Source organism: Peromyscus leucopus, chromosome 3 (assembly GCF_004664715.2).
Source record: "Peromyscus leucopus breed LL Stock chromosome 3, UCI_PerLeu_2.1, whole genome shotgun sequence".
Taxonomy (NCBI): domain Eukaryota; kingdom Metazoa; phylum Chordata; class Mammalia; order Rodentia; family Cricetidae; genus Peromyscus; species Peromyscus leucopus.
This window is the reverse complement of record NC_051065.1, coordinates 1,043,837-1,058,704: the sequence shown is the minus strand read 5'-3', so window position 1 is coordinate 1,058,704 and position 14,868 is coordinate 1,043,837. Positions and strand designations below refer to the sequence as shown.

General features: G+C 35.6%; 1 pseudogene; it reads left to right on the top strand.

Annotated features, from left to right (window-relative positions):
• The first annotated feature begins 1,490 nt into the window (after positions 1-1,490).
• LOC114682534 lies at positions 1,491-13,631 on the top strand (annotated as a pseudogene).
• The last annotated feature ends 1,237 nt before the right edge of the window (positions 13,632-14,868 follow it).

Here is a 14,868-nt window from a genome sequence, read left to right as displayed (position 1 = left end):
CTAAAATAATTATGGTTTTGTTGTTTTCAAATACAGCTTTCCCAGTCAAGTTAGTCCCCTGTGTTATAAACCTGACCCAAAAGGCCCTCATAGGCCAGCGCCTCTTACCATTTTAGTTTGGTTTAATTTCTGACATTAACTATTAATCTTTGATAATGATGATCTCCCTGCCTGGAGTTATAGCAAAAATTTACCAAATGATGAATGAATGTTACTTGAAGAGGTAAACTCAATGTATAAAAATATATTCAGTTCCTTAAGTTTTTAAAAGTATCTATTTACCACTTAGGGTCTGTGTACTTACTATTCCATCATACAAGAAACAAACTGGAACTCTCCTTCTAAGGTTAATAATGCACACTCCAATTCCAGGCCATTTTACCACAGTGCAGTTACCTTATTTCTTCCCAACTTTACACAACAACTGGGTGATATTTCAATGCAACTATCAGGAAATGTGAGGGGGGAAGGTAGGAAATGATTTAACAGCTGTGTGGAACAAAAGGGTCCCTTAGGTTCAGGACTACATTGATAAAATTGTAAAGAATTTCATCATGCAACTATTGACATGTTTCAAGAAAAGAAATAGGTGACATGTTAGAGTCACCAAAACTGAAATAGAAACCGGTTTTCTCTTTTTTGTTTCCTTTTCTTTTTCTTTTTCTTTAAATCTCCACCTAGGGGAAGAACTCAATTAATTTTGCAAACTGCTAGGTTACATTATTGGTATTTATTGATATAAAACCTTTAGTTAAAGCTTGAAATACAGAACTGTCTCTTAAATGTTTAATAATTAAATCACATTTTAGGACTTTTAGTTGAGGTAAAATAAAAGGCAATGCTAATCTCTTAGAAATGACTTCAGGTTAGCAATGAGTTTATTCTTCTTTCATTTATTCATATTTATATAGTAGGAAAAATAGTGTATATGGAGGGCACCAAAAAGAGCTTAAATTATGGGATCCATAGCATTTATGAGCAAATAATTAAATGCTAGAATAAGATATGGATGTGATCCTATGTAAAATTATTTAAATCTGAGCTCAGCAAATGACTTTACTGTCTAAGCAGCAAAATATCATATTTTACAAAATTTTTTTAAAATCAAAGTATAACTCTTATCCTATCAGAAATGTCACATTTATATTTTGGTAACACTAGCAGTCCATTTAAGATAAACGTCATCATGATCATTATTAGAGAGGAGTCTTAGGTTGCTTTCAGTTGCTGTGATGAAACACTGGCATAGGCAATATGGTGAAGGAGAGGATGTACTTGTTTTTCAAGGTTACAGTTCATTATCAAGGGAAACCAAGGCAGAAATTCAAAGCAGAAACAGAAGCAGAGATCATGGAGGCACACTGCATACTGACCTACTTCCGGTGACCCACTCAGCTGCCTTTCTTATACAGACCAGGCCCGTTAGACCTGCGACGGCACTACCCATAGAGGGCTCTTCTTAATTGCTACAACAATTACTAATCAAGAACATGCTGCAGATGAAATCGCAAGCCCGTCTGATGAAGGCGTTTCCTCAACTGAGGTTAATCTTCCCAGGTATGTTGACAGCCAGGATTAGCCATCATGATAAGGGTGAGCAAACAACAACCTGATATTGATAACAGTATTAATAAAAGCAGGGATACTTGATATTTATGGACTACTATACTGTATCTCTTTTCCATGAATTTTATATGTACTACTATTTTTTATTTTGTTTTTACAACACTTGGTTGAAGCATATTATTACTACTCTGTTCCAGAAATCCTTCAGTATTACTTTTTTTTCAATGTCACAAAGCTAGCAAGTAAACTATTATTGGCACATAGAACTACTCTCCTGGCTTTTCCTCCCAGCCACTGCATAATACTTGACTGTAGCAGTGCGTAAATATTTGAAGACAACACTTATTATAGAAGACTCATGAGAAACAGTTGCTAATTGCATTATTTGATAAGTTATATTCAACTCACAGCAACCGTTATATACAAAATCCCAAATTAGGTTGAATCACAATTGGCTTTAGAATTAAAATAAGGGAGGTTTATTGATATTGGATAGTATTCTACAATGTTTCAGTAGTATAACACACAGATCACAACAGGGTGTTCTTCAAGGAATAGCTCTGTTCAGTTACAGTTATTTGGAATGGTGTCCATTTACCAAACACTGTCTTTTGTTTTTTACAATAATGGATTTGTCACTTCTGATCTCCCTTAAACAAATGACTCATGTTTCTTTTTTCTTTCTTTCCTAGAGAGATTTCCACATAGGCTAAAAGAATCTGAAATAATTTTATTACTAATTTGAGTTTTGACTTTTTCTTTAAACTGATAATCAATATTGTATGTGCTCATCATGAACAAAATGATACTGTAAAACATATACAAGTCAGGAAATGGTTAGTTCTTGTTAAATAACAAATTTTCTTCACAGATGTCATTTTTTGTGCAAATATCACAAAATCCATCCTGCTTTTTTCAATAATACACTGTACCATCAATAATTATAATCATCTTGACTGTTATTTCTACAGTACAAAAAAAAACCAAGTATTTTTCTTCATGACATAAAAAGTCACTGTAACCCTGCACATTCTGAATAAAATTCATAAGAAAATATTGAATGTGAACAGAATAGAAATTATACAGGAATATTAAACAAAGCATTTCTTAGTAGTTGATAATCTTCACACTCACCTAGAATGATAATTAACAAGAATTATAGAAATTCAAAGCTACAAAAAGAATAAGAAGAACAGAAAGTCTTGTTCCCTGTAATAATTTAGAGCATGTAAGTGCTTATTACCTTTCTTATGCTCATGCCAAATTTTGACTCACTTTGACACTGAGAGCATATGGTCTAGGAAGACAGATAGAAGGATCACCGGGGCTTGGGGGGGGGGCAGAGTTAAGTAGCTTCTATAAGGTTACCATGGACGTTTCTTTTTCCTTCTAAATTTAGATGCACTCTCCAAAAGTTCATGGGCTTCCAGGCAAATCTAGTAATAATTCTAGCCTTTGTCTCTACCAGTCCCTCAACTATGTTTGCTACTTATCTTCAGTGCATTGTATTGTCATTGTCAAGACCGTGTTGTTTTTAACTAACCATTTCGTTTTCATTTTATGAAAAAAAATACATATTTATTGTTTAAAACAGAAAAACAAAAACGGAGTCTCAAGTAGAAGGTTTTGAACATTTGTCTATCTCAAAACAACCTCAAATTCTTTTTAAAAATGTATCTCAGCCAGGCGGTGGTGGTGCATGCCTTTATTCCCAGCACTCAGGAGACAGAGGCTGGCAGATCTTTGTGAGTTCAAGGCCAGCCTGGGCTACAGAGTGAGTTCCAGGACAGCCAGAGCTACACAGAGAAAAAAAATGTCTCAAAAAACCAATAAATAAATAAATAAATAAATAAATAAATTTAAAAAATGTGTTTCTTATTTTATTTATTGGTGCTTCCTATATTATGGCTTGCTGTTTTGTATAGGCTAAATATTTTCAAAAATAATTAGCATAATGCCAGGGTTTCTCACAGAATGACAAGATTATTCACGGTGTATTTGTATAGGGTATTTGAACTAAACAGAAATTTAAAAGCTATAACACAATATAGAATAGCATTTCTTCAATGATGTTACTATTTTAGAAATGATGTTTAGTAATATAATTACTGGGCTAAACAAAACATAGTTTAGATATTCTGTTTTGTATCACTATATGAAACATATGATTTCACATCTTACACTATTTGAGATGTCTTCAGTCCTTGAGACTCTTAGAACAATGAGTACGCTTTTTTTATTCAGTTCTAAATTAATTGATGAAAATTGGCCTCATATAATCCTGAATTTATTTTCTTATATTATTTATATTATCAAGAGAACTTCTTGTCTATTCAGTTTTCCTTATTTTTCAGGCTTTGCCTTTTCTTTTTATCAAAGTGATGATGCTCTGTATATTTTTATTAATTATTCCACATTCTAAAAACAGATAGTTTGTTAAACATTTTTAAGTATTGTGTTTTCAACTTATTTAATGTTCTTAATAATTACATATATAGTTACAACTTATTATATTTTAAATGCAGTTACCCTAACTAAAGAACATTTCTGTTCATTCTTTGTAACTGCTGTGGGATGGGTAACTTTTGCTTCTTTGTGATTGTAGCCAATTCTAATTATGAAGTGTTTTGACTATTATGTTGCCACTTATTGGCATCATCTTGACATTTCTTTTATTTCAACTTTGTTTTTAGCTTCCAGTTAATAGCCAATGGTATCCATGTTGCATAAGCCACTTTCAGTATGGACTTAAACCAGCAACAACAAATAAAATATGAACCAAGTCTGTTGAGCAATAAAGTTTGACAGAAGAACAACTAATGTGATACCACAATTTAATTTCTTTCTAAGGAAACTCAAATGAGCAAATTCAGTTCTTCACACTAAACTCTTACCTTGCCTTCTACCATATTTTATTCAGTTTTCTAATTGAGGGACAAACACATGTTCTCTCCTGATAATATTCTTCTTTATTTCAAAAAGAAAGCAAGACTTACATGAAGAAATACATATCCATATTTGTTTTATGAAATCAAGCTGAAGTTTGTGTCTGAGACAAAACCTGAGGTAGTATAATACCTAAAGATGCGGAACACATTAATCCTACTGTCATTGCTTATGGTATATAAATTTAAGTTTGGCCACAATAAACACATCTGTAGCTTTCCATTTTGTCCAGTTGTGGCTTTCCATTATGTCCACATAGATGTGATGTATTGTTGCTGCAGTCAAATTCCCAGCATGGACCAGTGGTCTCTATGTACCATGATGCAGTATGTGCAGGAAAAACACCACTGGAAATACTGCTATAAAATTGTCTCTGATACCTATTATTTATCCTATTCATTTTCCACAGCTTTCACTGAAGCCTCTGGAGCCACTCCATAGGAGACATTTGTCATAGCAAGTCTTAATGAAATCTAGGGAAGGATGAGACTCTAAGGAAATGACAAAAGATACCTAGTCTCAGGGGACCTGTGGACTTATTTGACAGGTTACCTGTAGAAGTTCATTTTAGAGAAAGAAAACCTTGAAAATGTATTTTAATCATTCCCTTTATTTTAAATAGCTGCCTATTGTTACAGAAAATTGCATAAGAACCACCATGCGTTTTTAAATAGCTGCTAATGGTCTATAACAACTTCCTGATACAATCTGAACCATAGAATATACTTGAAAACAAGTAAGAAGTCTTTGTTCTTTGATAGATAATCCAAGGAAACTTTAAGCATTACCTTAATATTTAAAACAATAAAGCATATAGCCATATTGCATTTTTTTAATGTTTCTGTAAAGAGACAGTTATAACTAACCATTGAAAAAGCACTACACTATTTGCCAGAAAAGATTATGCATTTGCCTTAATATGGCATGGAGTCATATTGTCAGGAAGTGACATGCCTCTCCCGTGTTATTAATGTCACACACATTAGTATGAAATGTGCAGCTTTTTTTTGTTTAAATGAACTTTAACATTTCCCTTGTCTTCACATAAACACTTAACACCTGGCTTATCAATGGAGTCCCTACCTAGCACTTTAGCAGCAGCATCTATCTAGTTTACACATGTTTTCTTTCCGTGTTCAAAATGATCTTGTCACACACTGTTCAAACCTGGACACTTGTGAGAAGTGGGAACTTGTAAGAAGAGAGAATACTGGGCTGATTCCAGAAAAAATGAAGACATATTGACATCATTGTTGGGAGTCTCCATTACTCCAATAATTCTCCAAGGGAATTTCTCTATTCCTTTCCTCATATCACTGATCATTTTACTATATATTCTTATTAAAATTAAATTATGTCCTTCATCCAGACATAGCCAAGAAGCAAATTCATTTAAAGCCCAAGGTCAAGAGGAGCTCTTTCTGTGCAAGTACAAAACCCGATGCATAACTGCTCAAAAGCAACATAACATGTTAAAAACACATTTGCCTCAGTAGAGCTGCTTAGTAAATAAATAGGAATACCTCATTCATTTATAACTATGAGTTATCTGTGTCATGTGATTAATATGTATGTCTAGTATTCCAGACAGAATACCAGTGAAGAGAAGAAAAAGAATGGTAGACATTGTATGACAGGCAGAAAAAGAAAATAAAGAACTTTTTAAAAATAAAAAGTGGTTCATTAAAATATTGAGTCCAATAAGATCTGCCTTCTTAACCTTTTCCCAAAGTCTAGCCCATCCGAAGCTAATCACAAGGTCCCATGAGTTGTTTTGCTTGCAGAATGAAGTATTTTGTTCTAATTGAATGAGCCTAGTATACATTCTGCATGTAGAATAGATTTCTAAATTAATTTTTCACTCCCCTTGTCATGTGAAAGCATCTAAGGTAACACAATTTTCAACAATTTAAAAACAAATGACTTCAATTCAACTGGCCTATATTTTATGCCTTTTAAAAAATTAACTGTTATCACAGCTCAATGTGCCAAGTGTCAACCTTATCAAATTTCTCAGTGCCCAAGAAAATGAATGTAATTGCTTCCCCTGTATGATATATTGTACATAATTGGCTTCCTATCACAAAGCAGCTGGAAAATATTCACAAAATCTGAAAGAAGCATGCATTTGTATTCAGGTCACAGACTCAAAAATGTGTGTTTCTGCTACAATGTAGGCTGTGACAAAAGCAACAATAAAATTTCAGTTGATATAAAGAAACTAACAGAAACAAACATAAAAAGTCATCAATTATGTTGTAGATCTCCATTGTTATAAGTAAAGCTACTGAGGTCAGCTCAATATTTCCTTGACATTTTGTATTCTTATTCACATAATCACAAATTATTATTTTCTTAAATATTTTAACATCAATAGAAGTGTTATTATTTAGTTTTAAATATTTTCTGTGCCTCTTACAAATCCATGTGAAACTGCAATAGCATTTCTGATATCATTTATTCCAATAGATTGTTAAGTGTCCAGAAATTTCTCCAAGTTACTTGAATGTGCTTCCATCATGTCACCCCCATCACAAAGCACAGGGAGCCAAAGAGGGAGCACAGGGGAGCACCTCTCCCCTCTGTGATGAACAGTGCTCAGCACTACTTATATGTGTTATGGGCTTATTAATGATTTCTAAAAAATGTGTGTGTGTCTGTGTCTGTGTGTATGTGTGTGTTTGCATGCATGCCTATGTGTGTGTCTTCAAGAATATGACATGAGATATTTGTAGATATTTGAAGACAACTTTTAAGAGTTGGTTCTCATCTTCCATCTTGTTTTGATGCAGAGTCTCTTTGTAAGATTCTGCCATTTTGATTCTCACCTTTCTACCTCCTATTCCACCCTAGGAGCAATGGAATTACAAATGTTCACTACCATGTTGACTTTTAACCTGGATTCTGGAATTTGAACTCAGGTCAACAAGATTGGGCACCAAGCACATTAATTCATTGAAATGCCTCCCCAGACTCATCAATAATGTTTCTTAACATTGATAGTTACACTTGCCTATAGTTTAACTGAAGAGATGTACTTATTTATAGGAAAACATTGAATTATTTAGGAGCACTGTGTCTGCAACCTACTCTCAAACGTTCAAAAAAGATACCTTTAAAGATATGTAATAGAGAAAAAGGAGCATGGTGACATAAAGATACTATGAAATACTAACATTTCATGCAATATCAATGTTATGAAATCTTAACATTTGGCAAATCTTACTAATCTTACAGCTATCTAAAGTCTTATACATAAAAAAATTGAAATATCAGTCTCAAATGAAGACATTGAAAGCATAGGATAAGGATGCTTCATAGACACTTAGAATGTAAGGATTACACCAGGCAAGGAAGATATATTTTCACTGCTGTGAAGGGCAGTAGGAAGCCCATATAAGCCACTGATTTTTTTCTAATTTCAGTTGCTTAAGTGTGTGAAGGTATATGGATCTTATAATATACATTGAAAGTGGTTTAGCGCTAACCATCTTATATACAACACAATTGTTGCTGAACATCTACTTGATGAAACTTAGAAAATAAAAATTTTATTGAGATACCTACGCAATAGTAAAAACAAAGCAAAAAGTCCTACCCTATGGCTCAGGGAAAATCCTGGAAAAAACTAAGGAAAGATTATTAGAACCAGAGATTAGGGTAGACTGATATGAAACAGTGTCTTCTGAACACTTCAATATCATTGAACTCACAGACTCATAGTGGTTGTGATTGCCTACAGAAGATCTATCCAAGATCAAGCCAGTAAATTTCCACCATAGACTGGGGAAGACATTATGAAGCCCCACTCCTAGCTAAGAAGATTTGGAAGTTGAAAGACACTACATAGCGAGAAACAATTTTCTTCAAGGAACTGGCCCTTTTAGGATGTCCATGACTTTAGTAGATGTCACTACCATATACATTTTTTATAAGAACAGCACTGATTTGTCTCAGTGGGCTATGAAATTAGGACATGAACTTAGGAAGTGAATGTATCAGAGATGTTTGGGAGAAGTTAGAGGGGAAATCAAAGATTAATATGACCAGAATATACTATAAACATCTCTGAAATTACCAAAGAGTGAATAAAAACACCAGATAATTATTTTGTAATTAGATTATATGGAGATCCATTTGGTAAATCAGTCAACATGCATGTGCGTGTATGCATGCATGCACACACAAACACAGATTGGGGAGCAGGGAGGGAGGGGGAAGGAAGGAGAGAGGGAGGAAGGAGAAAGTTTCCCAAGAGCTTTACAACACTTACTTTCTGGAGAAAAAGATCCTGTGGTAAACTGCCCTTTTCCCTGTAGTTGGCCAGTCAGAAAGCAATATGGATCAATGTCTTCTCACTGGCAGGATGAGAGGGAATACAAATAGAACTGAGGATTCTCAATTTCCTCCATACATCCATGTATCTTGTCTGTGTGACATTTTGGAATCGTTCGGTAGGAGCTTTGAGTGTGAGAGTAGAGCTGATGATTGAAGGGCCAAAGTACAATGATGGGGACAGAAAAAAAGGAGAGCTACACAGGGTAAGATGATAAGGGGCTTAGGGAGACTCATAGCTCTCATGTCTAGCAGTTAACTGGACAGAAATGAAATCAGTCATCAGATTCATTGGCCTGGGGTCAGAGAGAAATTCCCTTAGATGCTATATAAAAAAGCTTGAGAGAATTTCAAGACCAATCTGAAGGTAAAGAGCTCCACAACTGCTCCAATACACACACACACAAACACACACACAAACACACACACACACACACAAACATACACACACACACACACAAACACACACACACAAACACACACACAAACACACACACACGCACACACACACACACCAACCACAAAAAAGTGGATGATTAAACTATCAAAGTGAATAATTGTCTGTCCTCTACTAAAAAAGTCTTGATACATTGGAATTTTTACCTTCATTTAGTTATTTTCTCTAATATTTTAAAATTCTTATTACTAAAACTGAAGTTCTTATTCTTTTTATTTAAGGTATCTATTTCTCTCTACATAAGAGCAAACTGATGATAAGAACAGGAAATATAAAGTGACTGGGCTGTGTTAGGGTAGAAAACTCAAAAGTAAACTATTTTTCTTAGAAACCATATGCATAACTTTTAGTCTAAATGAGAAAGATAATTTTACAGCACATTTATAAATAAAATGTATTTATTCATGTCAAAATAATTTTGGAATATTGAGAGTAACTTCACTGATCAAATATGCCTGATGACAGAGAAATCAGTTATTGGCTACTTCTCAGGGAGCTGAAGAGTATAAGCTGTCATTTGGTATAAAAACCATCAAACCACTCAGCCATATCATCTAATGTAGGCATTTTCCATTACTTTCTCAAATTAACTTTCTTGTATATCCCATCAGAAATGAACAGGATGATAATAACTTACTTGAATATTTATTAGTTCTAGTAGAACTATGTCCTTAAGTTTTAATGCAATATTGACTTGAAAGAGATCTCTAGGTTTCATGTGTTAAGTGAAAAGACTCATAGCCTAGTGGACTATAGCAAAACTAAGAGAAAAGAAAGCCTTGACTCTAGATCCTTTGGCAAATGACTACAACTCTACATGGTTCATTTTCCTTGACTTAAAAATGGAAATCATAATAGTTCCTAATTTATAAAGTTGTTGTAAGAATTAAATGAGTTAATGTATGAAAACACTTAGCCCAATGCCTGGAACATAGTAAATGTTCAATAAATATTATCATTCAATTCTCAGTTGAAAGAATGTGAGGATTAAAGATCATGCTCATGCCTGTTTAATGGGAAGGAACAAATAGTTATTGAAAAGCCAATGTTATTAGGCTCTACTCCCCCTCTTCTATATTCAGGATTCATTAACTCTTTAATTCTGATTTAAAAACTGATAAATATAAAGGCCCAGGAAGAACCACAGAGAATAGGAAGATCAATGAGAAATCTACCCCAGGTTTTTATGCAGCAAAGCACCTTCCTTTTCACTATCTCACATTCTAATGCTTTTCAGCTTAGCTTTTGACAGGATAGAAATTACCACGAATAGGGGGACTTTTAAGTACCAGGTTTCTTGACTATGAGTTTCAAAATATACATTTAGATTTTTCTTTTTCTTTTTTTTTCAATTAAATGTTTTCCTTTCTTTATTTTTTTATTAAGAAGAAAATTTTATTCATTTTACATACCAATCAAAGATCCCCCTCTTCCTGCCCCCAGCCTCCCCCTCCCAACCCTACCCTACCCCCCCCACAAGAAGGCAAGGTCTCCCCTGGGGAGGCACATTCAGTTGACTCAAGTCCAATCTCTCCTCCTCTCTCCTCTCTCCTCTCTCCTCTCTCCTCTCTCCTCTCTCCTCTCTCCTCTCTCCTCTCTCCTCTCTCCTCTCTTCTCTCTCTCCCTCTCTCTCTCTCTCTCTCTCTCTCTCTCTCTCTCTCTCTCTCTCTCTCTCTCTCTCTCTCTCTGTGTGTGTGTGTTTACCACAGCACACATGTGGTCAACAACTTTTAGGAATCAGTTCTCTGCCACCACCATGTGGGTCCTGAGGAGTAAACTCAGGTCATCAATCTTAGCATTGAATACTTTTACCTGCTAAACCTGCTAGCAATCCCAAGTCAATTAAGATATAGTAACTACCTAAGGCAGAAGTATCATGGGATTTTCATCATCATTTGGTTCCCTTTTCACCTTGTCTTTTCCCCACAACAAGAAAGATGAAAGAGACAAGGTAGGGTGAGGAACTAAAATTCAGCCCTGTGTCTCTTCAGGAGAGGGGGAAGGCAAAACTAGGGGTTTCTGACTCTCATGCATTCTGAGCTGCTGGGGAGAAAATTATATACATAAAGCTTCATGACCAATTCCCTGGTTGAAAATGTTTCATGAAGTCTCTGAACCTTCTGCAGCTTCAGGAAGCATGATATCAAGCTGGGTTACTCACTCTCACCTTCCTGAAAATCCCAGGCTCACCTAGGCCTGCCACCCACACAGTAGAATGGATCTTTAAAATTGACATATGGTTCGTGTGTTTCCCCCCATCCATCTAAAAGAAATGAACACCTTTGGTAGCTCAATTGAATGAGCAAAGGGTGAAAGAGTAAAGGCTTTCGTGATTGAATGGACATATGCTCAAGGTGTGCATTTATGCATGCAGAAAGAAAGCAAAAAAAAATAAAGCTATCTGCATGATCATTTGTAAGTTCACAATAGCATATCATTCTGGACTCTTCTGAAAGTAGAATAAATTCTAGTGGAATTCTGAAAAATTATTTCACAATGTGGTTGAGGCTTCACGAAAAACAAATTTTATTCCAAATGTAAATTTAAAATCTAGTATTCATGGAATATTTTCAGTCATGGAGCCAATTTGAAATATCTAAATAGATAATTGCTAAATTTCATTTTCTATTTGTGGAACAGGGTGTAAAGGATATTTATCATTCTGTATCAGCTTATCCAGGGGTCACCTGGATCCAGGGAAAAACAGTCAAAGGAAAAGAAGAAAAATTTGTAACTGACATGTTTCTTCTATCATTTACATAAATAACGAACACAATTAGAAAAACCATTAGTGGTTTCCATACAAGCTCCCAATTAGTGTGTGAAGACCAGTGGTCTTTTTTCCAAACTACTCGCTGACTGTAATTGCTTTACTTGCACACTATGCATTATCCTTCAGAGAGTATAGAAACAGCACTATTTCCTTATGATAGCCAATAACAAAGTGATCTGACAAGTTAAATTCTAAATAAAATAAAGCATGATGTATATTTTTAAATCTGTATCCCACAAAGTACCATGTTTTGTCAGGTAATTTACTGATGTCACTGTATAATTTGTCTCTCTTACTTCTCTTGAGGTTCATGTCTAGCTTACCCATTTGAGAGACAACCAATTTTACTGAGAAAATTCTACCAAAAAAAGGAGAAACGTTCCAAGTAAATGCAGTCTGCAATTCTGTGATTGTGAAGAAACAAAAGACACTGTCCAAATCCCTTCTGGCCAAAGACATAGTTCTGTACAAGGAAACAAGACTTTACTCAATCAGTGCATAAAGCATGTTCCTCGCTTGGGAGTGGAGAACCGCAAGGCATGCATGAGGAGAAGTGCTTCAAATGCCCTCCAAATCCTTAGTTATGGGGTGTTGGGCTCATTTTGGTACAGCTTGGCTGAGGTGCTTGTGTCATGTGCCTGTTCTGTGGTCTCCAGGGCCACCTTGGAATGTTGCCCCTAGACCTCAACAAGTGAGACACATACAGACACAGAGATGGGAACTGAAGCAAGCATCTTTGTAACACGAATTGCTAAACTGTCTTATTAATAAAAAACCCAGAGCCAAATATTGGAGTGAAAGCTGAAAGAACAGAGAAGCAGAGTAAGCCAGCCACAAGTTCTCAACTCTATGAAATCTTGTCTCAAGAGAGTGAGTTCGTGTTTCCTCATGCCTTATATACCATTTTCTGCCCTGCCATCTTACTTCCTGGGATTAAAGGTGTGTGGGCTTCCAAAGGACGAGATTTCAAGTGTTGGGATTAAAGGTGTGTGCCACCACACCTGGCTCTGTTCCCAGTTTGGCCTTAAACTTACAGAGATCCACCTGGATCTCTGTCTTCTGAGTGATAGGATTAAGGGTGTGTGCCATCACTGTCTGGCCTCTATGTCTAATCTAGTGGCTGGCTCTGTCCTCTGATCCCCAGATAAGTTTTATTGGAGTGTACAATATATCACCACACATCTTGGGAGAGAGCGGGGAGTACAGAATGATTCTTATTGTTTGAACTGAACTGACCTAAAGATGGGAAAAGGAAAGCTTCTTGCCCAGGGTTCTCATGCTGCTATTTATGCCTACAAGCAGACTCAAAGGAGAAACTCTCAAGTGCTCAAAGAGTGGGAGGACTGTGGCCAGCCCAAAGTGGTGGTCAAAGCCCCAGATGAAGACACCCTCATTGAATTACTGACCCATGCAAAAATATTGGGACTGACTGTAAATTTAATCCTAGATGCTGGTCATATTCAGATTAAACCAGCCTCTTAACTATCCTGGGAAAGTGGGTCAGGACCAGTAGAACTAATTGTTGAAGTTACTGGCTATATAAAACTTTACTAAATGAGCTTTTTGTGATGGTGATACTGTCTGAAGAGTATGAAGCCTGTCAGCAACAATAAAGGCTTAATTCTTGTCTCACTTTTAAAAAAGAAAGAGTTTACTGAGTCATACAGTGTTGTGGAATATTCACAGTATATGTCACCGTGATTGGTTTAATAAACAAGCTGACTGGCCAATAGCTGAACAGGATAAAGTTAGGCAGGAAAGCCAAACTGAGAATGATGGAATAAGGAAGGGTGGAGTCAGAAGTCTAGCCAGATGCAAAGGGAGCAGTAGATGAATATGCCATGTTAATAAAGGTACTGCCACATGGCATAGCGTAATTAAGGGATATGGGTTAACTTAAAATATAAGAGCTAGTAAGTAATAAGTCTGAGCTACTGGCTGAGCATTTACAATCACTATAAGCCTCTGTGTGGTAATTTAGAAGAGGCTCCCAGTAAGGGAAAACTTTGCCTACATTCCAGGATACTGAGAATTAATGGTTGATATATATTATCAATGTAGAAATTCTACAAGTAGCATATTGTTGATAAAAAACTATTAAAATTGTGTATTAAATATCTTTTTTGCTTTCCAGAATTGTCCTCTGCTCCTCGTGTGTAGCTCTTAATACAACTATTAAGGCCTCTCTCTTCAATGGTGTAGTCTCAAGCACACCAGGTGCTGACCTGCTCTCTTCTCTGTGTTCTGCTTTGAGCCTGTGCCTGCTAAACACAGTTCTCGAAGTGTCCTTCCTAAAGAGGAGTGTGAGCCTTGTGCAGAAAGAAACTGTCATCTCCTCATGATCAGCCTCATACTGTGAAACCACACACATCTGCCTTCTTTCCTTAGGTTCTGTTTCAACTCAAAGCTCTAACAAGCATTTCTTTTCAGTTTTTTTAACCAGCTAAGTCATGAAGAAAATTCTAGAAATCTATAGGATTCCTTTTCTTCCTTCATTTCTTTCATTTTTTCTTTTCTTTTCTTTCTTCCTTTTTTGCATTAATTCTGATTATGGTAAGAACATTAATAGGGAATTTTAACTAATTTGTAAGTGTACACTCAGGTGGTGCAAACAGAAACTCATGAGCTCTCTACAACATAATCATCTTGTACAACTAAATTTTATTTCTATTGGACTCCATTATTCCCCTAACTTTCTTAATTCTACTTCTGAATCTGCCTATTCTAGGTGCCTCATATTCATGGAATTCTGCAGCACTGGCCTTTTTGAAAGGCTCTGGTCTATTTTACT